Source organism: Ochotona princeps, chromosome 26 (genome assembly GCF_030435755.1).
Source record: "Ochotona princeps isolate mOchPri1 chromosome 26, mOchPri1.hap1, whole genome shotgun sequence".
NCBI lineage: Eukaryota > Metazoa > Chordata > Mammalia > Lagomorpha > Ochotonidae > Ochotona > Ochotona princeps.
In genome coordinates this window covers 5,601,556-5,618,055 of record NC_080857.1, presented here as the reverse complement: position 1 = coordinate 5,618,055, position 16,500 = coordinate 5,601,556, and the positions used below count along the sequence as shown (strand labels likewise).

The 16,500-nt window shown below is 49.5% G+C and overlaps 1 protein-coding gene across 1 annotated transcript in view; it reads right to left on the bottom strand.

Moving 5' to 3' along the window:
* Nucleotides 1-15,738, bottom strand: part of DICER1 (dicer 1, ribonuclease III) — a 56,629-nt gene extending 40,891 nt beyond the window's left edge. The window contains exon 1 of the mRNA XM_058655554.1: nucleotides 15,483-15,738. The gene's annotated coding sequence lies outside the window, so the exon portion shown is untranslated. The remainder of the gene's footprint in view (nucleotides 1-15,482) is intronic.
* Nucleotides 15,739-16,500: the final 762 nt, after the last annotated feature.

The following is a 16,500-nucleotide window of genomic DNA, read 5'->3' as shown; positions in this document are numbered from 1 at the left end:
CCCAGCAGCCATCCCTTCCCCTGTTGTCCCATCAGTGTCTTGGATGCCCAGGCCCTCAAGCCTCGCCTGCTCACCCAACTTACTCAACAAAGTGGCCACGAAGCCTCCGTGGAAGTGCATTTTACTCAACTTGCACCCTCAAGGCCCCAAGCTACGACCTGCAGGCACTCACGCTGGCTAACGTTCTCATTATGCCAACACCCTGCAGTGGCTAAGATGGAGCACACCCAAACGCACATGAAGGATATGGCAGTCCATCAGAGCCTGCAGGGGAAGGAGGGCAGAACAAATTGGACAACTACCCCAGCCAAGCAGTGACAGCAAATACTGGGCGAATGGAGATTCTAAGGTAAGCTATGTCAACCATTTTCTCATCCTTGGATCCACGAGATTGACAGCATTTCAGAACTACCAAAACCATTTAAGCAGAACTCTTGGGGCATGCTGCACCTCAGGGACCCTGGGACGACACTGGGTGACCATTCTCCATCCCCGGGGAATGAGGAGATTGGGAGCCTGGCTGCAGCTTCTCCCCTTATCTCCCTCTTTCCCCCAGATACAGGAGGAAAACAAAAATTGGACACCATGGTCTCACCCATTTTTCCCTATTCTTCAACCCTTCCCACCCTAATCAACTATGTAAATATCATCAAAAACAAAATTTTTAAAATAAAACACAAAACATAGCAACTAAATGCAATATGTGATCTCAGATTGCATTCTGTAAGAGAGCAAAGGACATGTGTTTTTCTTTTTTTACTTTTTTCAAAGATTTATTTTTATTGGAAAGTTAGATTTACAGACAGAGGAGAGACAGAAAGACCTTCCATCCATGGGTTCACTCCCATAGTGGCCACAACAGCTGGAGGAGCTGCGCTGATCCAAAGCCAGGAGCTAGGAGCCTCTTCTGGGTCTCCCACGCAGGTGCAGGGTATCAAGGCTTTAGGCAGTCCTCGACTGCTTTTCCAGGTTACAAGCAGGGAACTGGATAGAAAGCAGAGCAGCTGGGACACGAACCGGTGCCCATACGGGATCCCAGTGTGTGCAAGGTCAGGATTTAGCTACTGAGCCATCATGCCAGGCCCAGAACATGTTTTTAAACTGAGCCTGGCTAGATGAAGGTGCCTGGCATGTTACATGCACCGTGAATAGATGAACAGTCAAGCTAATTGATCCAGCCCTCTCTTCACAGCTACCTTTCTTTGGTGTGGGGAGAACATCTGAGATCCACTTTCTTTGTGCTAAAGCACAAGTGTGTGACACGTTTTTACCCTAAAGATCTTATCCTAAAGCCCCATGCTGCACTTAGAGAACTTGCTCCTCTACAAAACAGAAACCACGGCCCCCAGATCGACAGCTCCCATTTCCCCTTGCTTGCTGCCCCCCGAAACCACGACCTTATCCTCTGGCTACACAAACCTGCCTCCCAAGTCCCTACTCTACCTTGCAGATAGAAGCAATGTTCAGACTCCCTACTTAACAAGTGAGCTGCGGTGAGGAATGGATCTTTACACAATTAGGTCCTCCAAGGAAAAGGTCAGTGCATGCAGAACTCCTCTCCATCTCAAGAGGACGTCAGAAAAAAATCCACACACAGATGCACAGAGCATGCGCGTAACCACTAAGACAAGGAGGCAAGATGGGTAAAGTACACTTTGTTCTAGTCATATTCTTGCCACAAAAAAAACTTGTCCTGAGGCCGGCACAATGGCCCAATGGGTAAAAACTACCTCCACATACCAGCATCCCAAATAGGCGCCAGTTCATGTCCCAACTGCTCTACTTCCCATCCAGCTCCCTGTTTGTAGCCCCAGAAAAGAGTGGAGGATAACCCAATGCCTTGGGACCCTGCACCGAATGCAAGAGCTCAGCTTCAAATCAGCTCAGCTCCAACTGTTGCAACCACTTAGGGAGTGAACCAACAGTTGGAAGATCTCTCTCTCTCTCTCTCTCTCTCTCTCTCTCTCTCTCTTTCTGCCTGTAAGTATCCCTTTCCAATGAAAACAAACTTTCGAAAAAAATATTTTCTGCACCTTCTGCTTCAAAACAAATGAGTATTTCATTCCTTGAGTATTCCAGGGCACATCACCTGCGACACTTACTGTCTGTAAAGCATCTCCCAACTCCACAAGTCAAGGGCAGAATCTGTTCTTACACCTGTTGCTCGGCAGCTCATGCTGATCCCACAGCACAAAGTTTATTACTTTCGTTTGATGCCTCAGCAAAGAAACTCTCGCTCGGAGCATGGCTCGAGGACTTAGGAGCCTTGTCTACTGCTGAAATCACCCTACACCACAGGGGAAAAAAGCCGCACTGCAGACAGCAAAGATAAACCAAGTGACCCCTACCTCAAAACTAGACCTTCTCACTGCAGGAGCCCACAAACTTTCACTCGCCAAGCTTGCTACAGCTGAATTTCTGAATTCTGAACAAAAGTAGACCGCATGATTGTAAACCAGTACTGACTGTGTAAAAGACCTAGGTAGAGAGGGCAAGGAGCGCAAGGAGGGCAGGTATTGGACACGTGGTCAATGACCACTCAGAGTGCTCCGTAGCCCCTGCCAGGGCCCGGGGCACCACCCAGGGCCCCTGACAACCCAGCTGTCTGCTGATGCACACCCCGGGAGGCAGTGGGGTGACTCAAGTTCTTGGATCTCAGCTGTCCACACTGGAGACCCAGCTGGAGTTGCTGGCTCCTGGACTGGGCCTTGGTTACTGTGGACATATGGAAAGTGAACCAGCGGGTATAAGCTCTCTCTGCCTCTCATGAAAAACGAAAATACATGAAAGTTTATAAAGAAATAAAGAGGATAAAAAGGAACAGAAAGCAAACAAATCAAGGGCAGAGAGAACAGGAGAGTCTGAGGTCAGAAGAAGTGGCAGGCATCAGGCCTGAGGTCTCCATGGAGACAGTGAGCAGGCCATTCACCCAGGATTCAGGAAAGCAGAAAGGCTCCGTGAAGGGGAAGTCGGCAGCCCTCTAGCAGCACATGTTGCAAGCATCCAGCCATGAGCTCCACCTAGAAGCTTCTAAGAGCTGCCAAAACTGAGCAATCCTCTCCTTGCACGTCTTCTAGTGACCATCAGAAAATATTTCTAAAAACCGCCAAGAATTGAACGCTGTTTCAGAAACCCTCAAACTGGGAGGAATCTAGACAGTTCTTCCTTTTTAGTAAACTGGGAGGTGGGGGAGAGGTTGCAGTGGAGGGGAGAATTCTGTTTGAAAGCAAGAAAGAAGACAGGTGGGCCAGGGAAGCGGGGCCAAGACCCACAGAACAGAGCAAATTTTGGCTGGAACATGGCAGCTGCATCTCCTGCCACACTGCTCCTCACACCTGGCTTCACCTCCAGGCAGGAGCTTCACACGGCACAGCAACCTACAGTCACAAACCAGCCGGGAGGCCCGGGCGGGAGCTGCAAACTCACCCACCTCCTGTGCTATATACTCTAAGCACTGCTCAACTCAGATGACAGAACAAAGTTCTCATCAATTTTCCCATCTCAGCCACGGAGTAAGTTTGAAAAAAACATCAGTGGTTGCCTTCCACAGATCAACCTGGGAATAAAAATGAATGGTGAAATAAAAGGTAAACAGTTATCAGCATTTAGGCTCCAAAACAGGGAAAATGGAGCCACCGCAATGTGAAAGGAATTACCAAAAACACAGTAGTACAGAAATTAAATGTGGAACTACCCAAACATGAGGATTCTGCCAGCTTTCACAAACAGAAAGAAAAGAAAACATGGTATTTGAGAATCTTCAGAGAAGAAAACTATCCACTCCCTCTAGGAGATCTGGTCCCAAACGGTGCTGAGCATCCCTGCCCCTTGGACCCGTAGCTTGTGCTGCTTCCAACCTGTGGCTTGGGTCACGTGCGCAGTACGGAGAAGCTCGCGGCTCACCCACCAGCAGGGGCCACTGGGCACCGAATGCCTAACAGCTCCTAACTGACCCTTTAAAAGTACTGGACCCTGAAACAAGTATATGCCTATGGGCTCCACCCATACAGGCCTGGGGCACACTAAACTATACATTAAAGTGTGCTTCAACAATTTTAAAAGAATTCTTATTTAAATCATCTCTTTCAAATCTCTATTCTCACTTAAACACTTGTAATTAGACTCCAGTTTCCCTGAGTATAGGAACTGTTTGTCTTCCACTTGTTCAATCACTCACTGCACAGAGCCACACCCAGGACATGCAGGTTTGTAGCATGAAGAGCATGTCCACCTGAAAGACATAAAAACCTATGGACAGGGCTTGGCAGCGTGGCCTAGTGGCTAAGGTCCTTGCCTTGATCCCATATGGCCGCTGGTTCTAATCCCGGCAGCTCCACTTCCTCTCTATCTATCCTCCTCTCAGTATATCTGACTTTGTAATAAAAAAAAATAAAATAAATCTTAAAAAAAAAATTCATATCTCTCAAAAACATCTTAAAAAAAAAAAAAACCTATGGACAGCTCCCATGTGCACACACACACACCCCTTATTCTTTCCCAAGAACACATTTTCTAACAGAAGACATGTGCCTGACTCACTGAAATTTCCTCCTGCCCTGCTTCACACATGTCTAAATATCTGCTACACCAGATCAGAGTCCTAGAATACATCCACAGAATACAACAAGAGCAGCATGGGCAGGTGCAGATAGATTTCTATTGGGTTTGGAAATGCACATCTCACCCACTCCCTCCAGACTGAAGGGTGGGTATAAAGATAAAGGACTTGCAAACAAATTGAGGACAGCCAGGTAACCCTCCCAGTTAGATCTCCCATAAGGTTCTAATATTTAAGTTAATTTTCATTCATTTAATACACAGAGGTTGGCCCTGACAATGCACTTTTTAGTTAGGAAAAGCAAATCCAAGATTTAAAATGCAATGGGCAATCTAATAATGCGAAAAAAGAAAGCCTAACAATTTTGCCAATTTTTACCTTTTTGGGGAACATTTAAACTTGACCATAACAAAAATCTCTGAATCTTTACGGGTAAGAAAATGTTGTATAGTTTCCTAGGTGAGCAAACAGTAACCACTTTGGCACGGGCAGAATAACTCCATGTGAGTCTTTTGCAGCTAAAGATTCTAAATTGCTGGTCAAATAACTTCTATCTGTGACTTTGGAAAGGCTGTTCCACAACGTCTGCCTATCGCCAACTTAGACACAGTGAAGTAAAATAAAAGCTCGCTTCTGATTTCCACAGGCTGCCCATCAGTCACAGCCTGGCTGCTGGTGCGCCTGCGGCCTCCATGGTGCTACCATCTGAAGCACATCGGGACGCTGTGATGGCACAGCCCAGCTTCTGTTCTAAAGATAAACACAAAGATAGCATCGCATTGAAGACTCCAGTGAGCTGAACGTGAACACAGGTACAAGGGAGCCCTAGGACACAAGAAGCAAGAAATAGGTCCCTATGTCATTACATTCAACCTTAAACAAAAGACATTCGAATTATTTTAGGATTCCAGGTCTTATCCTAAAACAAAGAACATGAGAAAGAACCGCATCAAGGGCATGCTCAACTTCCAGTGATCTGGGGACAAAGAAAGGTTTCAAAATGGTTACAAGGAAATCAAGGTAAATAAATTCTGAAAATAACACTTTGTAGAGAACTGAAAAACTAAAAATGATTATGTGTTACTGTCTAGACCTGCATTCTAAGAGAAACCAAAGGTCACCAGGAGAGGTGCCTGGCTGAGAAACCAACAGCCTCTGACCACAGTCTCACATGCGCATGAAGCCCTTGAGCAACTCCCGCTCTCCCAGAACAAAATTCAAAGCACATATTCAAAGCACAATAAAGCCAACTCTACAAGTTCTATGCTATTTACAATCTTCATGTTGGAAAGAAGCTGCAGCTCTCCTGAAGGGACCATAAACCAAAGGCTCAGAAAGCACTGGCCGTGGCGACAGGGACGCCTCAGCTACCACCACCCGCCAACTCAGTCCCTTTGGCCACCCCGGCAGGGCCTAGGCCATGCTCTCTCCGCACTGAGCAAACTTGCAGAGAAGCCACACGTTCATAGTTTCAAAGCTTCCAAGTCAGTATTAACGCATACCCTAGATAACTTAAAGGCAATCAGAGGAAGTATTTTAGACAACTCACTTGTTACAACATTACAAGAATGTCACTTGACAACATTCATGTGCAACCTGGCAGAGTAAGCTCTCTGGTACAATGGTTTCTGTATCTGTTGGAGACAAGACAATAGTACATACCTGAAGAATTTGCTCTTCAGAAAATGACTATTATGTGCTAACACAACTGAAGGCTAATACAACTGAAGGGGGAGGAGAGACAGAAAAAGACAGGGAGGGAGGGACAGAAAAGCAAACTTGTTAGTACAACCCAATTAGGCATAAGGGAGAGTTCTTGACTTTCTCTCAATGAATCTGGGCTTTTAAAACACTTAACGAACACCACGGCAAAGCCAGGATTACATAGGAGCATGTCTCTCTCTCTTTTTTTTTTTACAAAGATTTTTATTTATTTTTATTGGAAAGTCAGATATACAGAGAGGAGGAGAGACAAAGAGGAAGATCTTCTGTCCGATGAGTCACTCCCCAAGTGACCACAATGGCCGGTGCTGTGCCGATCCAAAGCCAGGAGCCAGGAACTGCTTCCAGGTCTCCCACATGGGTGCAGGGTCCCAAAGCTTTGGGCCGTCCTCGACTGCTTTCCCAGGCCACAAGCAGGGAGCTGGACGGGAAGTGGAGCTGCCGGGATTAGAACCGGCACCCATATGGGATCCTGGCATGTTCAAGGTGAGGACTTTAGCCGCTAGGCCACGCCGCTGGGCCCAGGAGCATGTCTCTTATCTCCCAGCAAGACAGTTTGTGCTTCAAAGGCCATCTCAGATTCCATTCAACACCAGCAGAAGATGCAAAACTCACAGGCACCAGGGCCAGCCCGGTGTGAGTCCTCGGTCACCTCTGCCCCAGGAAGACCACAATCCTGAGCTGGAATCCTTTCAAGTTTCAAGTGGCTCAGTCACTACAAAAGCATCACTCAATTATCCAAATTCTTTCCCCAGACAATTCTATGAATATATTAGAATAACACACCGAGTACAACAGCAATTTATTTTACATTGTTAATACAAAGCCAACAGGTCATTTTCTAATTTTAGTTGATGAACAGGACTTAAACTATCAATTTTACAAAACCCGGTTCACAAGTCCCTTTCAAACAACTCTGAAGTGTGGAGCTGGCATTTGGCACAGCAGTTAAGATGCCACCTGGTGTGAATCCTGGTTACACTGCCAAGTCTGGCTTCTGGCTAAGGCGTACTCAGCAGGCAGCAGGAATGGCCCAGGTTCGGGGCGACCTGGATGGAATTAGAAAATGCATTCTAATGCAGTAAAAGTATCCAGAGTCTACAGGGCTTGTTTAGCCAGATCAGCCTGGGACACCACTTCCTCCTGAAGGGGACGGGGCATACGTCACTCTGGCAACCGAGAGCGAGGACACCTGGGAACAGCTCTCCGCTCTGCCCATCCCCGCTCAACGAGGACCGGCCCCACCCAGGGCTTCCCAAGACGCCCATGTGTCTGCCCCACACAGTCCCAATCTGACACCTTGTTGGCCCTGGGAGTCCCCGGCCTTTCCAGTCACTTCACACGCTCTAAGTCTCTGCAGTGCTTCTCTGGGACTCCACTTTTCCTTAGACCCTCAGTGCACAGAAAACAGTAGCGTCAAACAACCCGTAAAGCCTTTCCCTCGCTAAGGCTGATTTCTCTCAGCTCTATTTGCAGACCCCAGAAAGATCACCTAAGAGTATAAGCATTTTCCTCCCCTGCATGCCAAGCTACCTAGTCATTTTCATCTAAGATGAAATAAGTCACAAAACAGGACACACAAAATAAAATCACCTAGGTATGAATCTACTAGTTCCCTTTCAAAGTAAAACAAACAAACAAACAAAAATTTATGTCCTACTTCCTGGCAGGACAGACATCACCAAGAAAATTGTTTCACTAAATTGTTACCTACATGATGAAATGCTACATGTACAGGCAAAAGAATATATACATACATACGTTATAAAAATACAAAAGTAGGAAATGTCCAAGATATCCATAGTGCATTATTTATGTCATATAATTATTTATAACTATTATTTAATATACATAAATATTAATGTCAAGCCAAATTAATGAGGAAGAGAATCATTATGAGAATTTAAACGCTGATATCTTAAATACCTAAGCACATAACATAAAAGAAATTCTTATGTTTTTATACTATTGGGTATATGTGTCATTAATAAAAATCCTTGCACATGAAGTGAACTTACAGCAGTACAACAAAACCACTTCACACAGAGATGTCCCTGCTTAACTACCACCCAGGACAGTACAGACATTCCCACTCCGCCCAAATCTACCGCCCAAAAACGAACCAAAAATGGTTTGGTAACTTGTAATTCACTTTATATAATGCAATTCCATTCAGACAGTGAAAGTTATGACAAAAATCGTAGTGAATGAAAGGCTTTATGTTATCACATTAAATTTATAGAAGAAAATTTTTATTTTTGATAATATCATGATTACGTCTTTAGTAAAAAACTAAAGAAGGGAAAAGAGGAGCAAAGGTAGGGAGGAAGAGGGGGAAAGCAGGGAGACAGAAGAGAGAAAACTCACCCAAGAACTGACAGGATTTGCAAAAGTTGGGAAAAGGTATAAAACACCCACAAGTAACAGCTGCGCAGCAGGTGTGTGGAACAGACAAGCAGGGCTCCGTGTGAACCCTCCCACAGAGGGCAGACAGACCCACAGTGCCACAGTGAGGAGCCCACCAACTTCCTCCTTCCTGCGGGGGAGGGGCGCTGAGCCACCACAGCACTGCCAAGATCAGGTCTAATTTGAGAGTCTTCTCTCATTACTCAAGTTCTTTAAGTGTTTTTTTTTTAATTATTACTATATTTCTGAATGGCTGACTGACATTATCTTCCAACCCCTAGAAGAGTTTCCCAAGTGTGTTTCAGAGGCCAGCACAGTGGCTTCGCAGTCTAATCCTGCGCCATATGGGCAGTGGTTAGAGTCCTGGCTACTTCACTTCCTGTCCATTGCTGAAAGCAGCAGAGGACGGCCCAAGGCCTTGGGCCCGGGGCCACAGGGAGACCCTGAAGACGCTCCAGAGCAGCCCAGCTCTGTCTCTGCAGCCATCTGAGGAGTGAACCAGCAGAGAGAACATCGCTGTCTCTCCCTCCCTCCCTCCTCTTGCTGTCACACTTTCAAGTAAAAGAAATAGTAAAAATGTTTTTAAAATACGTTTCACTATAAACACTTAACTGTCACTTAAAACAACCCTAACAACCAAGGTCAACCTGCTCTCAACAATAAGACGGGCAATACCAGTAAAATTCCAACTTTGTAGCAATTTTGTTCCTCCATTCTTATCACCTTCCTCAGTCTACAATGTTTCCATTCACACAATCCTGCCTACCTCACAGAGTAGCATGATTTGTTCAAAATCATAATAGTAACAATCTTTTGAAAAGCCTCACAAACAATATTATTCCCTACAAAATTGCTAGCTTCTAAATATCAAAAAGCGTCACAGGGGGAGGTGTTTAACTTGCAGGTTAAGACGTCCACCTCTCACCTAAATACCTGTGTTCATCAGCAAGTCTCTCCTGACAAGGCAGACCCTGCTACGCAGCAAGTGTCAGCTCAAGCCGTGGCTCCACACGGGAGGCCTGGCTGACACTCCTGGCTCCAGGCTTCGCTCCCAGCCCAGCTGGAGCCATAGCAGGCATCGGAGAGGGACTCAGAGGATGGGGGCAGTGGGAGCGCTCTGATTCTCTGCCTCTCATGTAACTTTTCATAAAGCTGTAAATTAACTTATTCACTCCATAAATCAAAGCACTTCCTATATGCCAGACACTATGTCTGGCCATGAATATCCATGTAACACTTAAGCTTTTAGTATTCTCTAAACCTTATAAAAAATCTCAGAACATTTAATGCCATTATAAACCTCAAAAACCAAACTCCTAAGGCCAAACTCAGGCCTGTCATGTGTTTTGGTGCCCATTGTTATTTACTTAGGGGAGCACAAAGCGCTCCCACCCACTGCTCCTTCCCTAAGGTCTCCAACAGCGGAGAGGCTGAGGGCGGTGTCTGGGACTCCATGAGGGTCCCCAGACTGGGGCCCAGGAACCAATCACACCATCACAGCTGCCTACCAGGGTGTGCCTCAGCAGGAAGCTGCAGTTCAGAGGCAGGTGCTCGCTGGGACCCAGGCATCCCAACGCTGGAAGCCCCGCAGCAACCACCACGCTTTATCTCCAGTCTTACTGACATCCTCACACAGTGCACTGTGGCGCTTTCTTAGTTACAAATTTACTTACATAAAATGTATAGTAATCACACATGTTAAAGTACCAACACTTCTCTGACTGAAATAAATGCGGAAGCAATTTTGTCCTCAATTTCTTAAAGATTTCTTTAAAAGGTGGGGTTACAGAGAGGTGGGTGGGTAACACACACACATACACACACACACACACACACACACACACACGCGTGGTGGGAGAGTGATCTTCCACCTGCTGGTTCACTCCCCAAAGGTCCACAGAGCCAGAGCCAGGCCATGCCGAAGCCAGGAGCTTACAAGTCCACCTGAGTTTCCCATGCGGGTGGAGGAACTCAGAGTCCATCTTCCACTGTTTTCCAAGGAGCATTAATGGGGAGCTGCCAGGACTTGAACCAGCACCCACAGGGATGCCAGCTCTGCAGGCAGTGGTTATACTGCGCCACATGCCGGCCCCTCAAAATCTAACACTGAAAACCACAACATCAATTATGGCTCGAAGACTCGTGCTTTTCTCTCTCCATCCATTCATGTACCCAGCAGATACTCCCTACACAAACAGTCCTACTGTTCACACCAGCACAACACTGCAAGCAAGCCCTGACTGCCTGCACTGTCCAGCGGGCAGTCCACTTCTGAATGGACTGCTATGTGGCATGTGACCAGAGCCTGAATGAGCCCCTGACACTGCAGGACACCAGCTCAGAGACCAATGAGCTACACTGAATGAAATCGCAACAACAGTTCTCACCTGCATACTCAAGCATTCCTGTTTGCCCCACCCCCACGAGGCTTTAACATGTGGCCCTAAAACAGCACATGAAAATGTTTTCATCATTTGGAAAACATGAAACCCTCCATCTATATATTGTTGATGTCATTTCAATGTATGCATGTAAATGAGTGTTCTCCATCCAGAACAACCTGCTGCCTCTGATTAATTGGTTTACTTCCCTTCATTCATCAACGTCAGCTATAATTAGTCCCATTTCCTCTTTCAGTTTGACAAACTACAAAGGGTAAAAGCCAACTGTTGCCACAGGCAGGCTGCCTCACTCCTGCCCTCACTCAGCGGCTCTCTCCTTCCTAAGCTACCCCTACCCACCCTCACTGGTATCTTCAAAGTCCTTCTGCTACTGTAGGGCCACTCCAGTTCTCTCTCAAAGGAACAGACCACAAGCGGCTGGCGAAGAACCAACCCTCTCTTGCAGAATGCACTGATACTGGCGTCTCCTTGGCAGCAATCAGCCTTCCACTGTGAAGCATTTCCTGAACATCAAAGCAGCAGAACACCAGCAACGGCAAGGCCCGAATCCGATCCCACAGGCTAAGGCAGCAACCACCAAGGAATCACACAAGTCCAGGTGCACGAGCGAACAGGCTGCGGAGGAGCCTGTGACCGCGAGCTGGCACGGCACGTGTGCACCACCAGGCTCTCAGGAGAAGCCACGCTCCTGGAGAACAAAGCCCCTCACTTGGCTCCAGCTTTCTGTGCACACAAGTGAAACACAGATCTGACCGGCATCTCGCTCTGGCATTCAACCAAGCACATTACTCCACACTCAGATCCGAGCCAAAAGGCCGAGAAGCGACACAAGCACATCACCCCATGTTTGAGCCAATGCACCCATCTGAAGTCATTGTAAGATGCTGTGATGGGAACCAAGAGCATGAAGATGAGTAAATCCTGGGCCTCGACGTGCTAAGTCTTTCACTGACATGGAGGAACTGTTTGTAGATGACCACTGTCTGTATGAAACTCCAGTTGCAGCACATTCTGACTCGAGTGTCCTGCGGATCAAGTAACAATCTGATCCCATCTGGGTATATCCCCCACCCAAAAGAAAAGGGGTAAAAAGCAGACACAAGCTAGTACTGACAGACCTATGTACTGCTAGCAGGTTCACAGTTGACTAAAGATGAAAGCGGGGCCAGCACAGTGGCATAGTAAGCTAAGCTTCTGCCTTTGGCACTGGCATCCCATTTGGGTGCTGGCTCGAGTCCTGACTACTCCATTTCTCAACCAGCTCCCTGCTTGTGGCCTGGGAAAGCAGAGCATGGCTCAAGTCCCTGGGCCCGCGCACACAAACAGGAGACCCAGAAGAAGCTCCTGCCCCCTGGCTTTGCATCAGCTCAGCTCCACCCACTGTGGCCATCTGGGGAGTGAATCAGCAGATGGAAAATCTCTTTCTCTCCTTGTCTCTGTAACTCTGCCTTTCAAATAAAAATAAAATATATGTATTAAAAAAGTAAAAGATGAAAGCAATCCAAGTGGCCATTAACAGATAAACAGGTACATACACACTTAAATGCTGACTTATGACAAGCTTGTGTCTTCATAAACCCATCATGTTGGACAAAAAGATCCCAAGATGGAATGCATTTAACAGATGTCATCCACTGTGCAGGTCCAGGGCCTCCCTCTCAAGATTGCACGACCACCTAGCAGCTGTGCCTGCTGCCACTGCCCAGCCTCAGCGACTCAGGTTCAAATGCCACTTCCTGTTTCTACAATGTGTACTGCTTTTGAACTCCAATAGAGAAACCCTAAATTGGGGACCATCAACACACATGATGCAACATCACTCAGCTGGGAAAGGAAAGGAAATTCTGACACACTTACAACAAGGAGGAGCCCCAGAGGTACCGTGCCAGCACAAGAACACAAACGCTGCACGGCTCCAAGACAGGCACATTCACAGAGATGGAATGCTGCAGGGCTTGCTGGGGGCCGGGCACAGGGAGGGGCAGAGCTGGGCAGTGGGCACAGCTGCAGCACACTGCCAGTGTATCCAACGGCGCACTCAGACATGGTTAAGATGGTTCAGCTTACATTTTATCAGGCGGAGACAAAAGAACCCATGGGCAGCTCAGCTAACCACAGACCACACGGGGCTTCACTGAGGACTGACTGGCGCTGCAAACTTCTCCCCTAGCATCAGGCTGGATCGGCAGTGCCAACATCTCTGAAACCAAGCCGTCACTCAACCCAGCCTCTGCCGCTGCCAGATTCACAATGTGGGCCATCAGCACGGAGTCTCAACAGTCCCTGGCCTGCGAAGCAAGGGGACAACTAAGTGTTGGGGGAGAGGGGACATAGCAACTTATGCCAGTGCCTGCAGCAACAGCATCCCATACAGGTGGTATCAACTCCTGGCGGCTCCATTTCCAATCCAGCTCCCTGGTAATGGCCTGGGAAAGTAACAAAGAATGGCCAAAAACCTTGGGCACAAGCACCCATACTGCAGACCCACACGAAGCACAAAGCTCCTGACTCCTGGCTTCAGGTCAGCTCAGCTCTGACTTGCAGTCATTTGGGGATTGAACCAGCAGATGGAAGATCTTTCTCATTCTCTGTAAATCTGCCTTTCAAAATAAACAAATAAATACAACTTTCCAAAAGATCTCTCTAGAAGAAGTACCTCGGGGTACAGCCTCGGTACTTCACCTGGATTGGCACCCCCTTCCTCTGCCACAGCTAAGTGTGATGCCATGGGAAGGTAACCAGTGAGGCGTATCCGAGAAGCACCTGCCTTCCCCCAGGAAGGGAGCCTGCAGCTTCTGGAGAGGAGCACAGGATAGCACATGTCTACACCCTATGCCACCCTCCCTCAAGTCAGTGCCACGCTGCCCCCGGACGACACACAGCCCCACACACTCTCTAGGCCACATCCAAAAGAAACGGCATCTCAAGTGGCAACAGGAGCACCCAGCAACAGCAAAGCCTTCTAGCTACACCACTCACACACCGGAACCACGAAGCCATTCAGTAGCCAGAACTTCACCTCCATAGGAGGAGATGGCCACATCGAAGGAAAGATAACTGCAGGGAAAGACCTTTGCTTCTGAAACCAAAACTACCTGTCTGAAGAAGCATTTCTGTGCCACGAGTAATCCCACGATCTATTATCTGGCTCACAGCGACTACACTAAAAGCAATCTTCTGTACATTCAAAAAAGTTAGTTTCACAAAATATGCTCTAAATGAAGCTTTTGGATAATTACATATCCATAAAGACGTGTGTGTGTACCTGCTTGGCATACCAGACACATACACCACAGGTGTCTTAAAGCATACACCTTGCAGTGCAAATGGATTCTTCCAGAAGCTAGTTCTCATATTAGTAATATCTCAACATTTATTGCCTGAGCCTACTCCAGAACCCATCTTTCAATCCATTCTTTGAGTGTGTAGTTGGGATGGATATTTTTGTTCACCATGTTTAATGTTTGCAACAAAAACTCCAATTTAGGTAACCTGTCAGTTCTTACAATCCCTCTTCCCAGATACTAAACTCTTAACTTGGCTGGGAGGGAAAACAAGCCGCAGGGAGACCGTTGGCAGAGGGCTGTTCAGAGCAGAAAACTCCAAGCCACAAACACAGAACTCGGAGTAACACTCAGACCACTCGGTGTGCGTGCAAGGAACACACACCTTCCTTCCCCAAAGCACCCATGGCCGCTGCTACAAACCCACCAGGCAGGCAGCACTGCCCGCGGGCAAAGTCCTGACAATCCACAGAACCTCAACCACACCTGGGCCTGCCCCAAGTTCACAGAAGGTTCCTATCCAGGATCAACACCCCGGCAAAGGAACAGCCACAGGGAGGGACAAGGACGGCCTCCCGCCTCCTGGGACCAGATCTGGTCATCTGCCAATCAGCACACCCAGTCCCCGGCAGGGATTTCCCACCCACCCACCCCACCCGTCGGGGCCCCGGCCTCGCCCCCTCCACGCCCTAAGAGGAGTCCCCTGGGGCCAGCGCAGGCAGCGACCAGGCCAGCAGAGCCCAGCCCCGGGGCGCACGGTGTCGCCGCACCACTTTCGTGGGGCCGAGCCAGGACTTGTCAAAAGCCCCAGCTCGTCATGGGTTAAGGGGGACGCCTGGCGAGGACGGAGGCCCCCAGTATCCCACGCTGCGCCAGAGCGGCCACGCAAAGTCCCGGGAGGAGGCGCGGGAGGTGGCGGCCGAGGGCAGGCAGCGCGCCCGACCCCGCAGAGCGCCGCCCAGGCCTGGCCAGGCCGCGGGCCCCGGGCAGGCCCCGACGCGCGGCGCGGGGCCCAGGGCGCCCACGCGGAGTCCACGCCGGGCGGAGCCGCTCCCCGCCCCCTCCCCACCCCCCCGGGACACAAAGCGACGCCGCGGGAGCCCGCCTCACCTGCAGCACGGGGCGCCGCGGGCCTTCGAGAACCATCGGAGCCCGCTCCGGCGCTCGCGTCACAGCCCAGGCCTCCCGGTGCCGCCCGACGCGGCCGCCGCCGCCGCCATTTCCTCCCGCTCGCCGTCGCCTCGTCCCCGCTGTCAGGTTACTCCATTCACCTGGGCCTGGAGCCGCCTGCGCCGCGCCTCCGCCGGGACCCCTCCCGCCGGCGCCTGCGGAGACTGCGCAGCGCCCGCCTCGCCCGCAGCCCGCGCACGGCCCGCGGCAACGGCGCACGGCCGCTTGGAGAATCCCACCGGCGCCCGCGCCGCACCGCGCCGCCTCGCCCCGCGGCGGCGGCCTGAGAGCGGGCCTGTGATTGGACAGAGCGCCGCGGTGAAAGGTTAATCCCGGCCCCGCAGCCACTCAGGAGCGGGGAGACAACGGGTGCGGCCGGAGAGGCCGAGGCGGCGTTTGCGGCCCACAGCGTGTGGAGCCGAGAGGCTCGGGGTCGCTCCGCCTGGTACCCACGCCCCAACACCGAGAACGTGGCTCTTCCAGGGCCGTAATTGTTCTGCCGGGGGTGCAAGGATTGTGCCGAGCTCGGCCGCCCCTTGTTGTAGTGCGTCCCCCAGTAGTGGCACGGGGCCTTCCGCGTGTGGTGGAAGCGGAACGACCCGCTGGTGAGAGGAGGCCCTCATTTAAGTCATTCTCGGGGCTCTCGGCCACACCTCGTAGCTACAAGTTGAAGTAGCAAAACCTTGGTCTACCTTTACAGAGTATCCCCAAATGCACGCCTTTTGTGCACACCTACTGGGTGCTCGACCCTGCCCAGAGCTGCCGGCTCCAGGGACCTGAAGAACCACCTCGCTGCTACATTTGGAATAAGCGCTTGATACATTGTAAAACCTTGGAAGATTGCTAGCAATCATCCTGTGTGCCTGGGCCGACCCTCTCATGTTTAGGTGTGTACTCAGATGGGTGGGCTCTGTTATGGCTCTGCATTTTAAAAGAGCAAGAGTTGCCAGTGCTGTGG